This window comes from Cottoperca gobio, chromosome 7, assembly GCF_900634415.1.
Source record: "Cottoperca gobio chromosome 7, fCotGob3.1, whole genome shotgun sequence".
Classification (NCBI taxonomy): Eukaryota; Metazoa; Chordata; class Actinopteri; order Perciformes; family Bovichtidae; genus Cottoperca; species Cottoperca gobio.
Window position 1 is genome coordinate 15,436,998 of NC_041361.1, and position 20,065 is coordinate 15,457,062.

The window sequence follows — 20,065 nt, forward strand, 5'->3', positions numbered from 1 at the left end:
CTCAGCAGAGTGGCGCAGCGGAAGCGTGCTGGGCCCATAACCCGAGGTCAATGGATCGAAACCATTCTCTGCTAACACTGTTTTAAAGGGTGTTCTGTTCCACTGCTTAATGTTCAACACAATTGATTTCAATCCAACAAAAGATAAAGAATCGAAAACCAGATGGAGGTTTTGTTTAGTCTAGGTAGTTTGTGTTACCTGGCAAAGCCACTATCACACATTTTTGTTATCACACAATTGGATATCAATAAAGCTCTTACTTTGAAATTAGCCTCCTAAACCAGGGATTGTGGGTTCGAGTCCCATCTGGGGTGATAAACTCTCAGCAGAGTGGCGCAGCGGAAGCGTGCTGGGCCCATAACCCAGAGGTCAATGGATCGAAACCATTCTCTGCTAACAGAGTTTTAAAGGGTGTTCACAAAGTTCAACACAATTGATTTCAGTCCAACAAAAGATAAAGAATAGAAAACCCGAAGGAGGTTTTGTTTAGTCTAGGTAGTTTGTGTTAGCTGGCAAAGCCACTATCACACATTTTTGTTATCACACAATTGGATATCAATAAAGCACTTACTTTGAAATTAGCCTCCTAAACCAGGGATTGTGGGTTCGAGTCCAATCTGCAGTGATCAACTCTCAGCAGAGTGGCGCAGCGGAAGCGTGCTGGGCCCATAACCCAGCGGTCAATGGATCGAAACCATTCTCTGCTAACAGTGTTTTAAAGGGTGTTCTCTTCCACTGCTTAACGTTCAACACAATTGATTTCAGTTCAACCAAAGATAAAGAATCGAAAACCAGATTGAGGTTTTGTACAGTCTAGGTATGTTGTGTTACCTGGCAAAGCCACTATCACACATATTTGTTATCACACAATTGGATACAAATAAAGCTCTTACTTTGAAATTAGCCTCCTAAACCAGCGATTGTGGGTTCGAGTCCCATCTGTGGTGATCAACTCTCAGCAGAGTGGCGCAGCGGAAGCGTGCTGGGCCCATAACCCAGAGGTCAATGGATCGAAACCATTCTCTGCTAACAGTGTTTTAAAGGGTGTTCTCTTCCACTGCTTAACGTTCAACACAATTGATTTCAGTTCAACCAAAGATAAAGAATCGAAAACCAGATTGAGGTTTTGTACAGTCTAGGTATGTTTTGTTACCTGGCAAAGCCACTATCACACATATTTGTTATCACACAATTGGATACAAATAAAGCTCTTACTTTGAAATTAGCCTCCTAAACCAGCGATTGTGGGTTCGAGTCCCATCTGTGGTGATCAACTCTCAGCAGAGTGGCGCAGCGGAAGCGTGCTGGGCCCATAACCCAGAGGTCAATGGATCGAAACCATTCTCTGCTAACAGTGTTTTAAAGGGTGTTCTCTTCCACTGCTTAACGTTCAACACAATTGATTTCAGTTCAACCAAAGATAAAGAATCGAAAACCAGATTGAGGTTTTGTACAGTCTAGGTATGTTTTGTTACCTGGCAAAGCCACTATCACACATTTTTGTTATCACACAATTGGATATCAATAAAGCACTTACTTTGAAATTAGCCTCCTAAACCAGGGATTGTGGGTTCGAGTCCAATCTGCAGTGATCAACTCTCAGCAGAGTGGCGCAGCGGAAGCGTGCTGGGCCCATAACCCAGAGGTCAATGGATCGAAACCATTCTCTGCTAACAGTGTTTTAAAGGGTGTTCTCTTCCACTGCTTAACGTTCAACACAATTGATTTCAGTTCAACCAAAGATAAAGAATCGAAAACCAGATTGAGGTTTTGTACAGTCTAGGTATGTTGTGTTACCTGGCAAAGCCACTATCACACATATTTGTTATCACACAATTGGATACAAATAAAGCTCTTACTTTGAAATTAGCCTCCTAAACCAGCGATTGTGGGTTCGAGTCCCATCTGTGGTGATCAACTCTCAGCAGAGTGGCGCAGCGGAAGCGTGCTGGGCCCATAACCCAGAGGTCAATGGATCGAAACCATTCTCTGCTAACAGTGTTTTAAAGGATGTTCACAAAGTTCAACAAAATTGATTTCAATCCAACCAAAGATAAAGAATACAAAACCCAAAGGAGGTTTTGTTCAGTCTAGGTATGTTGTGTTACCTGGCAAAGCCACTATCACACATTTTTGTTATCACACAATTGGATATCAATAAAGCTCTTACTTTGAAATTAGCTTCCTAAACCAGAGATTGTGGGTTTGAGTCCCATCTGGGGTAATCAACTCTCAGCAGAGTGGCGCAGCGGAAGCGTGCTGGGCCCATAACCCAGAGGTCAATGGATCAAAACCATTCTCTGCTAACAGTGTTTTAAAGGGTGTTCTCTTCCACTGCTTAACATTCAACACATTTGATTTCAATCCAACATAAAATAAAGAATAGAAAACCCAAAGGAGGTTTTGTTCAGTCTAGGTATGTTGTGTTACCTGGCAAAGCCACTATTACACAATTGGATATCAATAAAGCTCTTACTTTGAAATTATGCTCCTAAACCAGGGGTTGTGGGTTCGAGTCCAATCTGCTGTGATCAACTCTGAGCAGAGTGGCGCAGCGGAAGCGTGCTAGGCCCATAACCCAGAGGTAAATGGGTCGAAACCATTTTCTGCTAACAGTGTTTTAAAGGGTGTTCTCTTCCACTTCTTAACGTTAGACACAATTGATTTCAATCCAACAAAAGATAAAGAATAGAAAACCCAAAGGAGGTTTTGTTCAGTCTAGGTATGTTGTGTTACCTGGCAAAGCCACTATCACACATTTTTGTTATCACACAATTGGATATCAATAAAGCTCTTACTTTGAAATTAGCCTCCTAAACCAGGGATTGTGGGTTCGAGTCCCATCTGGGGTGATCAACCCTCAGCAGAGTGGCGCAGTGGAAGCGTGCTAGGCCCATAACTCAGAGGTCAATGGATCAAAAGCCATTCTCTGCTAACAGTGTTTTAAAGGGTGTTCAACAAAATTGATTTCAGTCCAACAAAAGATAAAGAATAGAAAACCCAATGGATGTTTTGTTTAGTCTAGGTAGTTTGTGTTACCTGGCAAAGCCACTATCACACATTTTTGTTATCACACAATTGGATATCAATAAAGCTTTACTTTGAAATTAGCCTCCTAAACCAGCGATTGTGGGTTCGAGTCCAATCTTCAGGTGATCAACTCTCAGCAGAGTGTCGCAGCCGAAGCGTGCTGGTCCCATAATACAGAGGTCAATGGATCGAAACCATTCTCTGCTAACAGTGTTTTAAAGGGTGTTCTCTTCCACTGCTTAACGTTCAACACAATGGATTTCAATCCAACATAAGATAAAGAATAGAAAACCCAAAGGAGGTTTTGTTTAGTCTTGGTATGTTTTGTTACCTGGCAAAGCCACTATCACACATTTTTGTTATCACACAATTGGATATCAATAAAGCACTTACTTTGAAATTAGCCTCCTAAACCAGGGATTGTGGGTTCGAGTCCAATCTGCAGTGATCAACTCTCAGCAGAGTGGCGCAGCGGAAGCGTGCTGGGCCCATAACCCAGAGGTCAATGGATCGAAACCATTCTCTGCTAACAGTGTTTTAAAGGGTGTTCTCTTCCACTGCTTAACGTTCAACACAATTGATTTCAGTTCAACCAAAGATAAAGAATCGAAAACCAGATTGAGGTTTTGTACAGTCTAGGTATGTTTTGTTACCTGGCAAAGCCACTATCACACATTTTTGTTATCACACAATTGGATATCAATAAAGCACTTACTTTGAAATTAGCCTCCTAAACCAGCGATTGTGGGTTCGAGTCCAATCTGCAGTGATCAACTCTCAGCAGAGTGGCGCAGCGGAAGCGTGCTGGGCCCATAACCCAGAGGTCAATGGATCGAAACCATTCTCTGCTAACAGTGTTTTAAAGGGTGTTCTCTTCCACTGCTTAACGTTCAACACAATTGATTTCAGTTCAACCAAAGATAAAGAATCGAAAACCAGATTGAGGTTTTGTACAGTCTAGGTATGTTGTGTTACCTGGCAAAGCCACTATCACACATATTTGTTATCACACAATTGGATATCAATAAAGCTCTTACTTTGAAATTAGCCTCCTAAACCAGCGATTGTGGGTTCGAGTCCCATCTGTGGTGATCAACTCTCAGCAGAGTGGCGCAGCGGAAGCGTGCTGGGCCCATAACCCAGAGGTCAATGGATCGAAACCATTCTCTGCTAACAGTGTTTTAAAGGGTGTTCTCTTCCACTGCTTAACGTTCAACACAATTGATTTCAGTTCAACCAAAGATAAAGAATCGAAAACCAGATTGAGGTTTTGTACAGTCTAGGTATGTTGTGTTACCTGGCAAAGCCACTATCACACATATTTGTTATCACACAATTGGATATCAATAAAGCTCTTACTTTGAAATTAGCCTCCTAAACCAGCGATTGTGGGTTCGAGTCCCATCTGTGGTGATCAACTCTCAGCAGAGTGGCGCAGCGGAAGCGTGCTGGGCCCATAACCCAGAGGTCAATGGATCGAAACCATTCTCTGCTAACAGTGTTTTAAAGGGTGTTCTCTTCCACTGCTTAACGTTCAACACAATTGATTTCAATTCCAACCAAAGATAAAGAATAGAAAACCAAAGTGAGGTTTTGTTCAGTCTAGGTATGTTGTGTTACCTGGCAAAGCCACTATCACACATTTTTGTTATCACACAATTGGATATCAATAAAGCTCTTACTTTGAAATTAGCCTCCTAACCAGGGATTGTGGGTTCGAGTCCCATCTGCGGTGATCAACTCTCAGCAGAGTGGCGCAGCGGAAGCGTGCTGGGCCCATAACCCAGAGGTCAATGGATCGAAACCATTCTCTGCTAACAGTGTTTTAAAGGGTGTTCTCTTCCACTGCTTAAAGTTCAACACAATTGATTTCAATTCCAACAAAAGATAAAGAATAGAAAACCCAAAGGAGGTTTTGTTCAGTCTAGGTATGTTGTGTTACCTGGCAAAGCCACTATCACACATATTTGTTATCACACAATTGGATATCAATAAAGCTCTTACTTTGAAATTAGCCTCCTAAACCAGGGATTGTGGGTTCGAGTCCCATCTGGGGTGATCAACTCTCAGCAGAGTGGCGCAGCGGAAGCGTGCTGGGCCCATAACCCAGAGGTCAATGGATCGAAACCATTCTCTGCTAACAGTGTTTTAAAGGGTGTTCTCTTCCACTGCTTAAAGTTCAACACAATTGATTTCAATCCAACAAAAGATAAAGAATAGAAAACCCAAAGGAGGTTTTGTTCAGTCTAGGTATGTTGTGTTAGCTGGCAAAGCCACTATCACACATTTTTGTTATCACACAATTGGATATCAATAAAGCTCTTACTTTGAAATTAGCCTCCTAAACCAGGGATTGTGGGTTCGAGTCCCATCTGGGGTGATCAACTCTCAGCAGAGTGGCGCAGCGGAAGCGTGCTGGGCCCATAACCCAGAGGTCAATGGATCGAAACCATTCTCTGCTAACAGTGTTTTAAAGGGTGTTCTCTTCCACTGCTTAAAGTTCAACACAATTGATTTCAATCCAACAAAAGATAAAGAATAGAAAACCCAAAGGAGGTTTTGTTCAGTCTAGGTATGTTGTGTTACCTGGCAAAGCCACTATCACACATTTTTGTTATCACACAATTGGATATCAATAAAGCTCTTACTTTGAAATTAGCCTCCTAACCAGGGATTGTGGGTTCGAGTCCCATCTGGGGTGATCAACTCTCAGCAGAGTGGCGCAGCGGAAGCGTGCTGGGCCCATAACCCAGAGGTCAATGGATCGAAACCATTCTCTGCTAACAGTGTTTTAAAGGGTGTTCTCTTCCACTGCTTAAAGTTCAACACAATTGATTTCAATCCAACAAAAGATAAAGAATAGAAAACCCAAAGGAGGTTTTGTTCAGTCTAGGTATGTTGTGTTACCTGGCAAAGCCACTATCACACATTTTTGTTATCACACAATTGGATATCAATAAAGCTCTTACTTTGAAATTAGCCTCCTAACCAGGGATTGTGGGTTCGAGTCCCATCTGGGGTGATCAACTCTCAGCAGAGTGGCGCAGCGGAAGCGTGCTGGGCCCATAACCCAGAGGTCAATGGATCGAAACCATTCTCTGCTAACAGTGTTTTAAAGGGTGTTCTTCCACTAAAGTTCAACACAATTGATTTCAATCCAACAAAAGATAAAGAATAGAAAACCCAAAGGAGGTTTTGTTCAGTCTAGGTATGTTGTGTTACCTGGCAAAGCCACTATCACACATTTTTGTTATCACACAATTGGATATCAATAAAGCTCTTACTTTGAAATTAGCCTCCTAAACCAGGGATTGTGGGTTCGAGTCCCATCTGGGGTGATCAACTCTCAGCAGAGTGGCGCAGCGGAAGCGTGCTGGGCCCATAACCCAGAGGTCAATGGATCGAAACCATTCTCTGCTAACAGTGTTTTAAAGGGTGTTCTCTTCCACTGCTTAAAGTTCAACACAATTGATTTCAATCCAACAAAAGATAAAGAATAGAAAACCCAAAGGAGGTTTTGTTCAGTCTAGGTATGTTGTGTTACCTGGCAAAGCCACTATCACACATTTTTGTTATCACACAATTGGATATCAATAAAGCTCTTACTTTGAAATTAGCCTCCTAGACCAGGGATTGTGGGTTCGAGTCCCATCTGGGGTGATCAACTCTCAGCAGAGTGGCGCAGCGGAAGCGTGCTGGGCCCATAACCCAGAGGTCAATGGATCGAAACCATTCTCTGCTAACAGTGTTTTAAAGGGTGTTCTCTTCCACTGCTTAAAGTTCAACACAATTGATTTCAATCCAACAAAAGATAAAGAATAGAAAACCCAAAGGAGGTTTTGTTCAGTCTAGGTATGTTGTGTTACCTGGCAAAGCCACTATCACACATTTTTGTTATCACACAATTGGATATCAATAAAGCTCTTACTTTGAAATTAGCCTCCTAGACCAGGGATTGTGGGTTCGAGTCCCATCTGGGGTGATCAACTCTCAGCAGAGTGGCGCAGCGGAAGCGTGCTGGGCCCATAACCCAGAGGTCAATGGATCGAAACCATTCTCTGCTAACAGTGTTTTAAAGGGTGTTCTCTTCCACTGCTTAAAGTTCAACACAATTGATTTCAATCCAACAAAAGATAAAGAATAGAAAACCCAAAGGAGGTTTTGTTCAGTCTAGGTATGTTGTGTTAGCTGGCAAAGCCACTATCACACATTTTTGTTATCACACAATTGGATATCAATAAAGCTCTTACTTTGAAATTAGCCTCCTAACCAGGGATTGTGGGTTCGAGTCCCATCTGGGGTGATCAACTCTCAGCAGAGTGGCGCAGCGGAAGCGTGCTGGGCCCATAACCCAGAGGTCAATGGATCGAAACCATTCTCTGCTAACAGTGTTTTAAAGGGTGTTCTCTTCCACTGCTTAAAGTTCAACACAATTGATTTCAATCCAACAAAAGATAAAGAATAGAAAACCCAAAGGAGGTTTTGTTCAGTCTAGGTATGTTGTGTTAGCTGGCAAAGCCACTATCACACATTTTTGTTATCACACAATTGGATATCAATAAAGCTCTTACTTTGAAATTAGCCTCCTAGACCAGGGATTGTGGGTTCGAGTCCCATCTGGGGTGATCAACTCTCAGCAGAGTGGCGCAGCGGAAGCGTGCTGGGCCCATAACCCAGAGGTCAATGGATCGAAACCATTCTCTGCTAACAGTGTTTTAAAGGGTGTTCTCTTCCACTGCTTAAAGTTCAACACAATTGATTTCAATCCAACAAAAGATAAAGAATAGAAAACCCAAAGGAGGTTTTGTTCAGTCTAGGTATGTTGTGTTAGCTGGCAAAGCCACTATCACACATTTTTGTTATCACACAATTGGATATCAATAAAGCTCTTACTTTGAAATTAGCCTCCTAACCAGGGATTGTGGGTTCGAGTCCCATCTGGGGTGATCAACTCTCAGCAGAGTGGCGCAGCGGAAGCGTGCTGGGCCCATAACCCAGAGGTCAATGGATCGAAACCATTCTCTGCTAACAGTGTTTTAAAGGGTGTTCTCTTCCACTGCTTAAAGTTCAACACAATTGATTTCAATCCAACAAAAGATAAAGAATAGAAAACCCAAAGGAGGTTTTGTTCAGTCTAGGTATGTTGTGTTAGCTGGCAAAGCCACTATCACACATTTTTGTTATCACACAATTGGATATCAATAAAGCTCTTACTTTGAAATTAGCCTCCTAAACCAGGGATTGTGGGTTCGAGTCCCATCTGGGGTGATCAACTCTCAGCAGAGTGGCGCAGCGGAAGCGTGCTGGGCCCATAACCCAGAGGTCAATGGATCGAAACCATTCTCTGCTAACAGTGTTTTAAAGGGTGTTCTCTTCCACTGCTTAAAGTTCAACACAATTGATTTCAATCCAACAAAAGATAAAGAATAGAAAACCCAAAGGAGGTTTTGTTCAGTCTAGGTATGTTGTGTTAGCTGGCAAAGCCACTATCACACATTTTTGTTATCACACAATTGGATATCAATAAAGCTCTTACTTTGAAATTAGCCTCCTAGACCAGGGATTGTGGGTTCGAGTCCCATCTGGGGTGATCAACTCTCAGCAGAGTGGCGCAGCGGAAGCGTGCTGGGCCCATAACCCAGAGGTCAATGGATCGAAACCATTCTCTGCTAACAGTGTTTTAAAGGGTGTTCTCTTCCACTGCTTAAAGTTCAACACAATTGATTTCAATCCAACAAAAGATAAAGAATAGAAAACCCAAAGGAGGTTTTGTTCAGTCTAGGTATGTTGTGTTAGCTGGCAAAGCCACTATCACACATTTTTGTTATCACACAATTGGATATCAATAAAGCTCTTACTTTGAAATTAGCCTCCTAGACCAGGGATTGTGGGTTCGAGTCCCATCTGGGGTGATCAACTCTCAGCAGAGTGGCGCAGCGGAAGCGTGCTGGGCCCATAACCCAGAGGTCAATGGATCGAAACCATTCTCTGCTAACAGTGTTTTAAAGGGTGTTCTCTTCCACTGCTTAAAGTTCAACACAATTGATTTCAATCCAACAAAAGATAAAGAATAGAAAACCCAAAGGAGGTTTTGTTCAGTCTAGGTATGTTGTGTTAGCTGGCAAAGCCACTATCACACATTTTTGTTATCACACAATTGGATATCAATAAAGCTCTTACTTTGAAATTAGCCTCCTAGACCAGGGATTGTGGGTTCGAGTCCCATCTGGGGTGATCAACTCTCAGCAGAGTGGCGCAGCGGAAGCGTGCTGGGCCCATAACCCAGAGGTCAATGGATCGAAACCATTCTCTGCTAACAGTGTTTTAAAGGGTGTTCTCTTCCACTGCTTAAAGTTCAACACAATTGATTTCAATCCAACAAAAGATAAAGAATAGAAAACCCAAAGGAGGTTTTGTTCAGTCTAGGTATGTTGTGTTAGCTGGCAAAGCCACTATCACACATTTTTGTTATCACACAATTGGATATCAATAAAGCTCTTACTTTGAAATTAGCCTCCTAGACCAGGGATTGTGGGTTCGAGTCCCATCTGGGGTGATCAACTCTCAGCAGAGTGGCGCAGCGGAAGCGTGCTGGGCCCATAACCCAGAGGTCAATGGATCGAAACCATTCTCTGCTAACAGTGTTTTAAAGGGTGTTCTCTTCCACTGCTTAAAGTTCAACACAATTGATTTCAATCCAACAAAAGATAAAGAATAGAAAACCCAAAGGAGGTTTTGTTCAGTCTAGGTATGTTGTGTTAGCTGGCAAAGCCACTATCACACATTTTTGTTATCACACAATTGGATATCAATAAAGCTCTTACTTTGAAATTAGCCTCCTAGACCAGGGATTGTGGGTTCGAGTCCCATCTGGGGTGATCAACTCTCAGCAGAGTGGCGCAGCGGAAGCGTGCTGGGCCCATAACCCAGAGGTCAATGGATCGAAACCATTCTCTGCTAACAGTGTTTTAAAGGGTGTTCTCTTCCACTGCTTAAAGTTCAACACAATTGATTTCAATCCAACAAAAGATAAAGAATAGAAAACCCAAAGGAGGTTTTGTTCAGTCTAGGTATGTTGTGTTAGCTGGCAAAGCCACTATCACACATTTTTGTTATCACACAATTGGATATCAATAAAGCTCTTACTTTGAAATTAGCCTCCTAGACCAGGGATTGTGGGTTCGAGTCCCATCTGGGGTGATCAACTTCAGCAGAGTGGCGCAGCGGAAGCGTGCTGGGCCCATAACCCAGAGGTCAATGGATCGAAACCATTCTCTGCTAACAGTGTTTTAAAGGGTGTTCTCTTCCACTGCTTAAAGTTCAACACAATTGATTTCAATCCAACAAAAGATAAAGAATAGAAAACCCAAAGGAGGTTTTGTTCAGTCTAGGTATGTTGTGTTAGCTGGCAAAGCCACTATCACACATTTTTGTTATCACACAATTGGATATCAATAAAGCTCTTACTTTGAAATTAGCCTCCTAGACCAGGGATTGTGGGTTCGAGTCCCATCTGGGGTGATCAACTTTCAGCAGAGTGGCGCAGCGGAAGCGTGCTGGGCCCATAACCCAGAGGTCAATGGATCGAAACCATTCTCTGCTAACAGTGTTTTAAAGGGTGTTCTCTTCCACTGCTTAAAGTTCAACACAATTGATTTCAATCCAACAAAAGATAAAGAATAGAAAACCCAAAGGAGGTTTTGTTCAGTCTAGGTATGTTGTGTTAGCTGGCAAAGCCACTATCACACATTTTTGTTATCACACAATTGGATATCAATAAAGCTCTTACTTTGAAATTAGCCTCCTAGACCAGGGATTGTGGGTTCGAGTCCCATCTGGGGTGATCAACTCTCAGCAGAGTGGCGCAGCGGAAGCGTGCTGGGCCCATAACCCAGAGGTCAATGGATCGAAACCATTCTCTGCTAACAGTGTTTTAAAGGGTGTTCTCTTCCACTGCTTAAAGTTCAACACAATTGATTTCAATCCAACAAAAGATAAAGAATAGAAAACCCAAAGGAGGTTTTGTTCAGTCTAGGTATGTTGTGTTAGCCTGGCAAAGCCACTATCACACATTTTTGTTATCACACAATTGGATATCAATAAAGCTCTTACTTTGAAATTAGCCTCCTAGACCAGGGATTGTGGGTTCGAGTCCCATCTGGGGTGATCAACTTTCAGCAGAGTGGCGCAGCGGAAGCGTGCTGGGCCCATAACCCAGAGGTCAATGGATCGAAACCATTCTCTGCTAACAGTGTTTTAAAGGGTGTTCTCTTCCACTGCTTAAAGTTCAACACAATTGATTTCAATCCAACAAAAGATAAAGAATAGAAAACCCAAAGGAGGTTTTGTTCAGTCTAGGTATGTTGTGTTAGCTGGCAAAGCCACTATCACACATTTTTGTTATCACACAATTGGATATCAATAAAGCTCTTACTTTGAAATTAGCCTCCTAGACCAGGGATTGTGGGTTCGAGTCCCATCTGGGGTGATCAACTCTCAGCAGAGTGGCGCAGCGGAAGCGTGCTGGGCCCATAACCCAGAGGTCAATGGATCGAAACCATTCTCTGCTAACAGTGTTTTAAAGGGTGTTCTCTTCCACTGCTTAAAGTTCAACACAATTGATTTCAATCCAACAAAAGATAAAGAATAGAAAACCCAAAGGAGGTTTTGTTCAGTCTAGGTATGTTGTGTTAGCTGGCAAAGCCACTATCACACATTTTTGTTATCACACAATTGGATATCAATAAAGCTCTTACTTTGAAATTAGCCTCCTAGACCAGGGATTGTGGGTTCGAGTCCCATCTGGGGTGATCAACTCTCAGCAGAGTGGCGCAGCGGAAGCGTGCTGGGCCCATAACCCAGAGGTCAATGGATCGAAACCATTCTCTGCTAACAGTGTTTTAAAGGGTGTTCTCTTCCACTGCTTAAAGTTCAACACAATTGATTTCAATCCAACAAAAGATAAAGAATAGAAAACCCAAAGGAGGTTTTGTTCAGTCTAGGTATGTTGTGTTAGCTGGCAAAGCCACTATCACACATTTTTGTTATCACACAATTGGATATCAATAAAGCTCTTACTTTGAAATTAGCCTCCTAGACCAGGGATTGTGGGTTCGAGTCCCATCTGGGGTGATCAACTCTCAGCAGAGTGGCGCAGCGGAAGCGTGCTGGGCCCATAACCCAGAGGTCAATGGATCGAAACCATTCTCTGCTAACAGTGTTTTAAAGGGTGTTCTCTTCCACTGCTTAAAGTTCAACACAATTGATTTCAATCCAACAAAAGATAAAGAATAGAAAACCCAAAGGAGGTTTTGTTCAGTCTAGGTATGTTGTGTTAGCTGGCAAAGCCACTATCACACATTTTTGTTATCACACAATTGGATATCAATAAAGCTCTTACTTTGAAATTAGCCTCCTAGACCAGGGATTGTGGGTTCGAGTCCCATCTGGGGTGATCAACTCTCAGCAGAGTGGCGCAGCGGAAGCGTGCTGGGCCCATAACCCAGAGGTCAATGGATCGAAACCATTCTCTGCTAACAGTGTTTTAAAGGGTGTTCTCTTCCACTGCTTAAAGTTCAACACAATTGATTTCAATCCAACAAAAGATAAAGAATAGAAAACCCAAAGGAGGTTTTGTTCAGTCTAGGTATGTTGTGTTAGCTGGCAAAGCCACTATCACACATTTTTGTTATCACACAATTGGATATCAATAAAGCTCTTACTTTGAAATTAGCCTCCTAGACCAGGGATTGTGGGTTCGAGTCCCATCTGGGGTGATCAACTTTCAGCAGAGTGGCGCAGCGGAAGCGTGCTGGGCCCATAACCCAGAGGTCAATGGATCGAAACCATTCTCTGCTAACAGTGTTTTAAAGGGTGTTCTCTTCCACTGCTTAAAGTTCAACACAATTGATTTCAATCCAACAAAAGATAAAGAATAGAAAACCCAAAGGAGGTTTTGTTCAGTCTAGGTATGTTGTGTTAGCTGGCAAAGCCACTATCACACATTTTTGTTATCACACAATTGGATATCAATAAAGCTCTTACTTTGAAATTAGCCTCCTAGACCAGGGATTGTGGGTTCGAGTCCCATCTGGGGTGATCAACTTTCAGCAGAGTGGCGCAGCGGAAGCGTGCTGGGCCCATAACCCAGAGGTCAATGGATCGAAACCATTCTCTGCTAACAGTGTTTTAAAGGGTGTTCTCTTCCACTGCTTAAAGTTCAACACAATTGATTTCAATCCAACAAAAGATAAAGAATAGAAAACCCAAAGGAGGTTTTGTTCAGTCTAGGTATGTTGTGTTAGCTGGCAAAGCCACTATCACACATTTTTGTTATCACACAATTGGATATCAATAAAGCTCTTACTTTGAAATTAGCCTCCTAGACCAGGGATTGTGGGTTCGAGTCCCATCTGGGGTGATCAACTCTCAGCAGAGTGGCGCAGCGGAAGCGTGCTGGGCCCATAACCCAGAGGTCAATGGATCGAAACCATTCTCTGCTAACAGTGTTTTAAAGGGTGTTCTCTTCCACTGCTTAAAGTTCAACACAATTGATTTCAATCCAACAAAAGATAAAGAATAGAAAACCCAAAGGAGGTTTTGTTCAGTCTAGGTATGTTGTGTTAGCTGGCAAAGCCACTATCACACATTTTTGTTATCACACAATTGGATATCAATAAAGCTCTTACTTTGAAATTAGCCTCCTAGACCAGGGATTGTGGGTTCGAGTCCCATCTGGGGTGATCAACTTTCAGCAGAGTGGCGCAGCGGAAGCGTGCTGGGCCCATAACCCAGAGGTCAATGGATCGAAACCATTCTCTGCTAACAGTGTTTTAAAGGGTGTTCTCTTCCACTGCTTAAAGTTCAACACAATTGATTTCAATCCAACAAAAGATAAAGAATAGAAAACCCAAAGGAGGTTTTGTTCAGTCTAGGTATGTTGTGTTAGCTGGCAAAGCCACTATCACACATTTTTGTTATCACACAATTGGATATCAATAAAGCTCTTACTTTGAAATTAGCCTCCTAGACCAGGGATTGTGGGTTCGAGTCCCATCTGGGGTGATCAACTTTCAGCAGAGTGGCGCAGCGGAAGCGTGCTGGGCCCATAACCCAGAGGTCAATGGATCGAAACCATTCTCTGCTAACAGTGTTTTAAAGGGTGTTCTCTTCCACTGCTTAAAGTTCAACACAATTGATTTCAATCCAACAAAAGATAAAGAATAGAAAACCCAAAGGAGGTTTTGTTCAGTCTAGGTATGTTGTGTTAGCTGGCAAAGCCACTATCACACATTTTTGTTATCACACAATTGGATATCAATAAAGCTCTTACTTTGAAATTAGCCTCCTAGACCAGGGATTGTGGGTTCGAGTCCCATCTGGGGTGATCAACTTTCAGCAGAGTGGCGCAGCGGAAGCGTGCTGGGCCCATAACCCAGAGGTCAATGGATCGAAACCATTCTCTGCTAACAGTGTTTTAAAGGGTGTTCTCTTCCACTGCTTAAAGTTCAACACAATTGATTTCAATCCAACAAAAGATAAAGAATAGAAAACCCAAAGGAGGTTTTGTTCAGTCTAGGTATGTTGTGTTAGCTGGCAAAGCCACTATCACACATTTTTGTTATCACACAATTGGATATCAATAAAGCTCTTACTTTGAAATTAGCCTCCTAGACCAGGGATTGTGGGTTCGAGTCCCATCTGGGGTGATCAACTTTCAGCAGAGTGGCGCAGCGGAAGCGTGCTGGGCCCATAACCCAGAGGTCAATGGATCGAAACCATTCTCTGCTAACAGTGTTTTAAAGGGTGTTCTCTTCCACTGCTTAAAGTTCAACACAATTGATTTCAATCCAACAAAAGATAAAGAATAGAAAACCCAAAGGAGGTTTTGTTCAGTCTAGGTATGTTGTGTTAGCTGGCAAAGCCACTATCACACATTTTTGTTATCACACAATTGGATATCAATAAAGCTCTTACTTTGAAATTAGCCTCCTAGACCAGGGATTGTGGGTTCGAGTCCCATCTGGGGTGATCAACTTTCAGCAGAGTGGCGCAGCGGAAGCGTGCTGGGCCCATAACCCAGAGGTCAATGGATCGAAACCATTCTCTGCTAACAGTGTTTTAAAGGGTGTTCTCTTCCACTGCTTAAAGTTCAACACAATTGATTTCAATCCAACAAAAGATAAAGAATAGAAAACCCAAAGGAGGTTTTGTTCAGTCTAGGTATGTTGTGTTAGCTGGCAAAGCCACTATCACACATTTTTGTTATCACACAATTGGATATCAATAAAGCTCTTACTTTGAAATTAGCCTCCTAGACCAGGGATTGTGGGTTCGAGTCCCATCTGGGGTGATCAACTTTCAGCAGAGTGGCGCAGCGGAAGCGTGCTGGGCCCATAACCCAGAGGTCAATGGATCGAAACCATTCTCTGCTAACAGTGTTTTAAAGGGTGTTCTCTTCCACTGCTTAAAGTTCAACACAATTGATTTCAATCCAACAAAAGATAAAGAATAGAAAACCCAAAGGAGGTTTTGTTCAGTCTAGGTATGTTGTGTTAGCTGGCAAAGCCACTATCACACATTTTTGTTATCACACAATTGGATATCAATAAAGCTCTTACTTTGAAATTAGCCTCCTAGACCAGGGATTGTGGGTTCGAGTCCCATCTGGGGTGATCAACTTTCAGCAGAGTGGCGCAGCGGAAGCGTGCTGGGCCCATAACCCAGAGGTCAATGGATCGAAACCATTCTCTGCTAACAGTGTTTTAAAGGGTGTTCTCTTCCACTGCTTAAAGTTCAACACAATTGATTTCAATCCAACAAAAGATAAAGAATAGAAAACCCAAAGGAGGTTTTGTTCAGTCTAGGTATGTTGTGTTACCTGGCAAAGCCACTATCACACATTTTTGTTATCACACAATTGGATATCAATAAAGCTCTTACTTTGAAATTAGCCTCCTAGACCAGGGATTGTGGGTTCGAGTCCCATCTGGGGTGATCAACTTTCAGCAGAGTGGCGCAGCGGAAGCGTGCTGGGCCCATAACCCAGAGGTCAATGGATCGAAACCATTCTCTGCTAACAGTGTTTTAAAGGGTGTTCTCTTCCACTGCTTAAAGTTCAACACAATTGATTTCAATCCAACAAAAGATAAAGAATAGAAAACCCAAAGGAGGTTTTGTTCAGTCTAGGTATGTTGTGTTAGCTGGCAAAGCCACTATCACACATTTTTGTTATCACACAATTGGATATCAATAAAGCTCTTACTTTGAAATTAGCCTCCTAGACCAGGGATTGTGGGTTCGAGTCCCATCTGGGGTGATCAACTTTCAGCAGAGTGGCGCAGCGGAAGCGTGCTGGGCCCATAACCCAGAGGTCAATGGATCGAAACCATTCTCTGCTAACAGTGTTTTAAAGGGTGTTCTCTTCCACTGCTTAAAGTTCAACACAATTGATTTCAATCCAACAAAAGATAAAGAATAGAAAACCCAAAGGAGGTTTTGTTCAGTCTAGGTATGTTGTGTTAGCTGGCAAAGCCACTATCACACATTTTTGTTATCACACAATTGGATATCAATAAAGCTCTTACTTTGAAATTAGCCTCCTAGACCAGGGATTGTGGGTTCGAGTCCCATCTGGGGTGATCAACTTCAGCAGAGTGGCGCAGCGGAAGCGTGCTGGGCCCATAACCCAGAGGTCAATGGATCGAAACCATTCTCTGCTAACAGTGTTTTAAAGGGTGTTCTCTTCCACTGCTTAAAGTTCAACACAATTGATTTCAATCCAACAAAAGATAAAGAATAGAAAACCCAAAGGAGGTTTTGTTCAGTCTAGGTATGTTGTGTTAGCTGGCAAAGCCACTATCACACATTTTTGTTATCACACAATTGGATATCAATAAAGCTCTTACTTTGAAATTAGCCTCCTAGACCAGGGATTGTGGGTTCGAGTCCCATCTGGGGTGATCAACTTTCAGCAGAGTGGCGCAGCGGAAGCGTGCTGGGCCCATAACCCAGAGGTCAATGGATCGAAACCATTCTCTGCTAACAGTGTTTTAAAGGGTGTTCTCTTCCACTGCTTAAAGTTCAACACAATTGATTTCAATCCAACAAAAGATAAAGAATAGAAAACCCAAAGGAGGTTTTGTTCAGTCTAGGTATGTTGTGTTAGCTGGCAAAGCCACTATCACACATTTTTGTTATCACACAATTGGATATCAATAAAGCTCTTACTTTGAAATTAGCCTCCTAGACCAGGGATTGTGGGTTCGAGTCCCATCTGGGGTGATCAACTTTCAGCAGAGTGGCGCAGCGGAAGCGTGCTGGGCCCATAACCCAGAGGTCAATGGATCGAAACCATTCTCTGCTAACAGTGTTTTAAAGGGTGTTCTCTTCCACTGCTTAAAGTTCAACACAATTGATTTCAATCCAACAAAAGATAAAGAATAGAAAACCCAAAGGAGGTTTTGTTCAGTCTAGGTATGTTGTGTTAGCCTGGCAAAGCCACTATCACACATTTTTGTTATCACACAATTGGATATCAATAAAGCTCTTACTTTGAAATTAGCCTCCTAGACCAGGGATTGTGGGTTCGAGTCCCATCTGGGGTGATCAACTTTCAGCAGAGTGGCGCAGCGGAAGCGTGCTGGGCCCATAACCCAGAGGTCAATGGATCGAAACCATTCTCTGCTAACAGTGTTTTAAAGGGTGTTCTCTTCCACTGCTTAAAGTTCAACACAATTGATTTCAATCCAACAAAAGATAAAGAATAGAAAACCCAAAGGAGGTTTTGTTCAGTCTAGGTATGTTGTGTTAGCTGGCAAAGCCACTATCACACATTTTTGTTATCACACAATTGGATATCAATAAAGCTCTTACTTTGAAATTAGCCTCCTAGACCAGGGATTGTGGGTTCGAGTCCCATCTGGGGTGATCAACTTTCAGCAGAGTGGCGCAGCGGAAGCGTGCTGGGCCCATAACCCAGAGGTCAATGGATCGAAACCATTCTCTGCTAACAGTGTTTTAAAGGGTGTTCTCTTCCACTGCTTAAAGTTCAACACAATTGATTTCAATCCAACAAAAGATAAAGAATAGAAAACCCAAAGGAGGTTTTGTTCAGTCTAGGTATGTTGTGTTAGCCTGGCAAAGCCACTATCACACATTTTTGTTATCACACAATTGGATATCAATAAAGCTCTTACTTTGAAATTAGCCTCCTAGACCAGGGATTGTGGGTTCGAGTCCCATCTGGGGTGATCAACTTTCAGCAGAGTGGCGCAGCGGAAGCGTGCTGGGCCCATAACCCAGAGGTCAATGGATCGAAACCATTCTCTGCTAACAGTGTTTTAAAGGGTGTTCTCTTCCACTGCTTAAAGTTCAACACAATTGATTTCAATCCAACAAAAGATACAGAATAGAAAACCCAAAGGAGGTTTTGTTCAGTCTAGGTATGTTGTGTTAGCTGGCAAAGCCACTATCACACATTTTTGTTATCACACAATTGGATATCAATAAAGCTCTTACTTTGAAATTAGCCTCCTAGACCAGGGATTGTGGGTTCGAGTCCCATCTGGGGTGATCAACTTTCAGCAGAGTGGCGCAGCGGAAGCGTGCTGGGCCCATAACCCAGAGGTCAATGGATCGAAACCATTCTCTGCTAACAGTGTTTTAAAGGGTGTTCTCTTCCACTGCTTAAAGTTCAACACAATTGATTTCAATCCAACAAAAGATAAAGAATAGAAAACCCAAAGGAGGTTTTGTTCAGTCTAGGTATGTTGTGTTAGCTGGCAAAGCCACTATCACACATTTTTGTTATCACACAATTGGATATCAATAAAGCTCTTACTTTGAAATTAGCCTCCTAGACCAGGGATTGTGGGTTCGAGTCCCATCTGGGGTGATCAACTTTCAGCAGAGTGGCGCAGCGGAAGCGTGCTGGGCCCATAACCCAGAGGTCAATGGATCGAAACCATTCTCTGCTAACAGTGTTTTAAAGGGTGTTCTCTTCCACTGCTTAAAGTTCAACACAATTGATTTCAATCCAACAAAAGATAAAGAATAGAAAACCCAAAGGAGGTTTTGTTCAGTCTAGGTATGTTGTGTTAGCTGGCAAAGCCACTATCACACATTTTTGTTATCACACAATTGGATATCAATAAAGCTCTTACTTTGAAATTAGCCTCCTAGACCAGGGATTGTGGGTTCGAGTCCCATCTGGGGTGATCAACTTTCAGCAGAGTGGCGCAGCGGAAGCGTGCTGGGCCCATAACCCAGAGGTCAATGGATCGAAACCATTCTCTGCTAACAGTGTTTTAAAGGGTGTTCTCTTCCACTGCTTAAAGTTCAACACAATTGATTTCAATCCAACAAAAGATAAAGAATAGAAAACCCAAAGGAGGTTTTGTTCAGTCTAGGTATGTTGTGTTAGCTGGCAAAGCCACTATCACACATTTTTGTTATCACACAATTGGATATCAATAAAGCTCTTACTTTGAAATTAGCCTCCTAGACCAGGGATTGTGGGTTCGAGTCCCATCTGGGGTGATCAACTTTCAGCAGAGTGGCGCAGCGGAAGCGTGCTGGGCCCATAACCCAGAGGTCAATGGATCGAAACCATTCTCTGCTAACAGTGTTTTAAAGGGTGTTCTCTTCCACTGCTTAAAGTTCAACACAATTGATTTCAATCCAACAAAAGATAAAGAATAGAAAACCCAAAGGAGGTTTTGTTCAGTCTAGGTATGTTGTGTTAGCTGGCAAAGCCACTATCACACATTTTTGTTATCACACAATTGGATATCAATAAAGCTCTTACTTTGAAATTAGCCTCCTAGACCAGGGATTGTGGGTTCGAGTCCCATCTGGGGTGATCAACTTTCAGCAGAGTGGCGCAGCGGAAGCGTGCTGGGCCCATAACCCAGAGGTCAATGGATCGAAACCATTCTCTGCTAACAGTGTTTTAAAGGGTGTTCTCTTCCACTGCTTAAAGTTCAACACAATTGATTTCAATCCAACAAAAGATAAAGAATAGAAAACCCAAAGG

General features: G+C 42.6%; 18 non-coding genes across 18 annotated transcripts; all 18 read left to right on the top strand.

Annotated features, from left to right (window-relative positions):
- Window positions 1–14,426: 14,426 nt before the first annotated feature.
- On the top strand, window positions 14,427–14,498 carry trnam-cau (transfer RNA methionine (anticodon CAU)). The gene has a single exon. It is a non-coding gene; the product is annotated as a tRNA-Met (tRNA).
- A 250-nt stretch (window positions 14,499–14,748) lies between these two features.
- Window positions 14,749–14,820, top strand: trnam-cau (transfer RNA methionine (anticodon CAU)). Its single transcript has one exon. It is a non-coding gene; the product is annotated as a tRNA-Met (tRNA).
- Window positions 14,821–15,070: 250 nt separating this feature from the next.
- On the top strand, window positions 15,071–15,142 carry trnam-cau (transfer RNA methionine (anticodon CAU)). The gene has a single exon. It is a non-coding gene; the product is annotated as a tRNA-Met (tRNA).
- A 250-nt stretch (window positions 15,143–15,392) lies between these two features.
- Window positions 15,393–15,464, top strand: trnam-cau (transfer RNA methionine (anticodon CAU)). Its single transcript has one exon. It is a non-coding gene; the product is annotated as a tRNA-Met (tRNA).
- A 250-nt stretch (window positions 15,465–15,714) lies between these two features.
- Window positions 15,715–15,786, top strand: trnam-cau (transfer RNA methionine (anticodon CAU)). The gene has a single exon. It is a non-coding gene; the product is annotated as a tRNA-Met (tRNA).
- A 250-nt stretch (window positions 15,787–16,036) lies between these two features.
- trnam-cau (transfer RNA methionine (anticodon CAU)) lies at window positions 16,037–16,108 on the top strand. Its single transcript has one exon. It is a non-coding gene; the product is annotated as a tRNA-Met (tRNA).
- A 250-nt stretch (window positions 16,109–16,358) lies between these two features.
- Window positions 16,359–16,430, top strand: trnam-cau (transfer RNA methionine (anticodon CAU)). Its single transcript has one exon. It is a non-coding gene; the product is annotated as a tRNA-Met (tRNA).
- Window positions 16,431–16,679: 249 nt separating this feature from the next.
- Window positions 16,680–16,751, top strand: trnam-cau (transfer RNA methionine (anticodon CAU)). Its single transcript has one exon. It is a non-coding gene; the product is annotated as a tRNA-Met (tRNA).
- Window positions 16,752–17,001: 250 nt separating this feature from the next.
- trnam-cau (transfer RNA methionine (anticodon CAU)) lies at window positions 17,002–17,073 on the top strand. Its single transcript has one exon. It is a non-coding gene; the product is annotated as a tRNA-Met (tRNA).
- Window positions 17,074–17,323: 250 nt separating this feature from the next.
- On the top strand, window positions 17,324–17,395 carry trnam-cau (transfer RNA methionine (anticodon CAU)). Its single transcript has one exon. It is a non-coding gene; the product is annotated as a tRNA-Met (tRNA).
- Window positions 17,396–17,646: 251 nt separating this feature from the next.
- Window positions 17,647–17,718, top strand: trnam-cau (transfer RNA methionine (anticodon CAU)). The gene has a single exon. It is a non-coding gene; the product is annotated as a tRNA-Met (tRNA).
- Window positions 17,719–17,968: 250 nt separating this feature from the next.
- trnam-cau (transfer RNA methionine (anticodon CAU)) lies at window positions 17,969–18,040 on the top strand. The gene has a single exon. It is a non-coding gene; the product is annotated as a tRNA-Met (tRNA).
- Window positions 18,041–18,291: 251 nt separating this feature from the next.
- trnam-cau (transfer RNA methionine (anticodon CAU)) lies at window positions 18,292–18,363 on the top strand. The gene has a single exon. It is a non-coding gene; the product is annotated as a tRNA-Met (tRNA).
- A 250-nt stretch (window positions 18,364–18,613) lies between these two features.
- On the top strand, window positions 18,614–18,685 carry trnam-cau (transfer RNA methionine (anticodon CAU)). Its single transcript has one exon. It is a non-coding gene; the product is annotated as a tRNA-Met (tRNA).
- Window positions 18,686–18,935: 250 nt separating this feature from the next.
- On the top strand, window positions 18,936–19,007 carry trnam-cau (transfer RNA methionine (anticodon CAU)). The gene has a single exon. It is a non-coding gene; the product is annotated as a tRNA-Met (tRNA).
- Window positions 19,008–19,257: 250 nt separating this feature from the next.
- On the top strand, window positions 19,258–19,329 carry trnam-cau (transfer RNA methionine (anticodon CAU)). Its single transcript has one exon. It is a non-coding gene; the product is annotated as a tRNA-Met (tRNA).
- A 250-nt stretch (window positions 19,330–19,579) lies between these two features.
- trnam-cau (transfer RNA methionine (anticodon CAU)) lies at window positions 19,580–19,651 on the top strand. Its single transcript has one exon. It is a non-coding gene; the product is annotated as a tRNA-Met (tRNA).
- A 250-nt stretch (window positions 19,652–19,901) lies between these two features.
- trnam-cau (transfer RNA methionine (anticodon CAU)) lies at window positions 19,902–19,973 on the top strand. Its single transcript has one exon. It is a non-coding gene; the product is annotated as a tRNA-Met (tRNA).
- The last annotated feature ends 92 nt before the right edge of the window (window positions 19,974–20,065 follow it).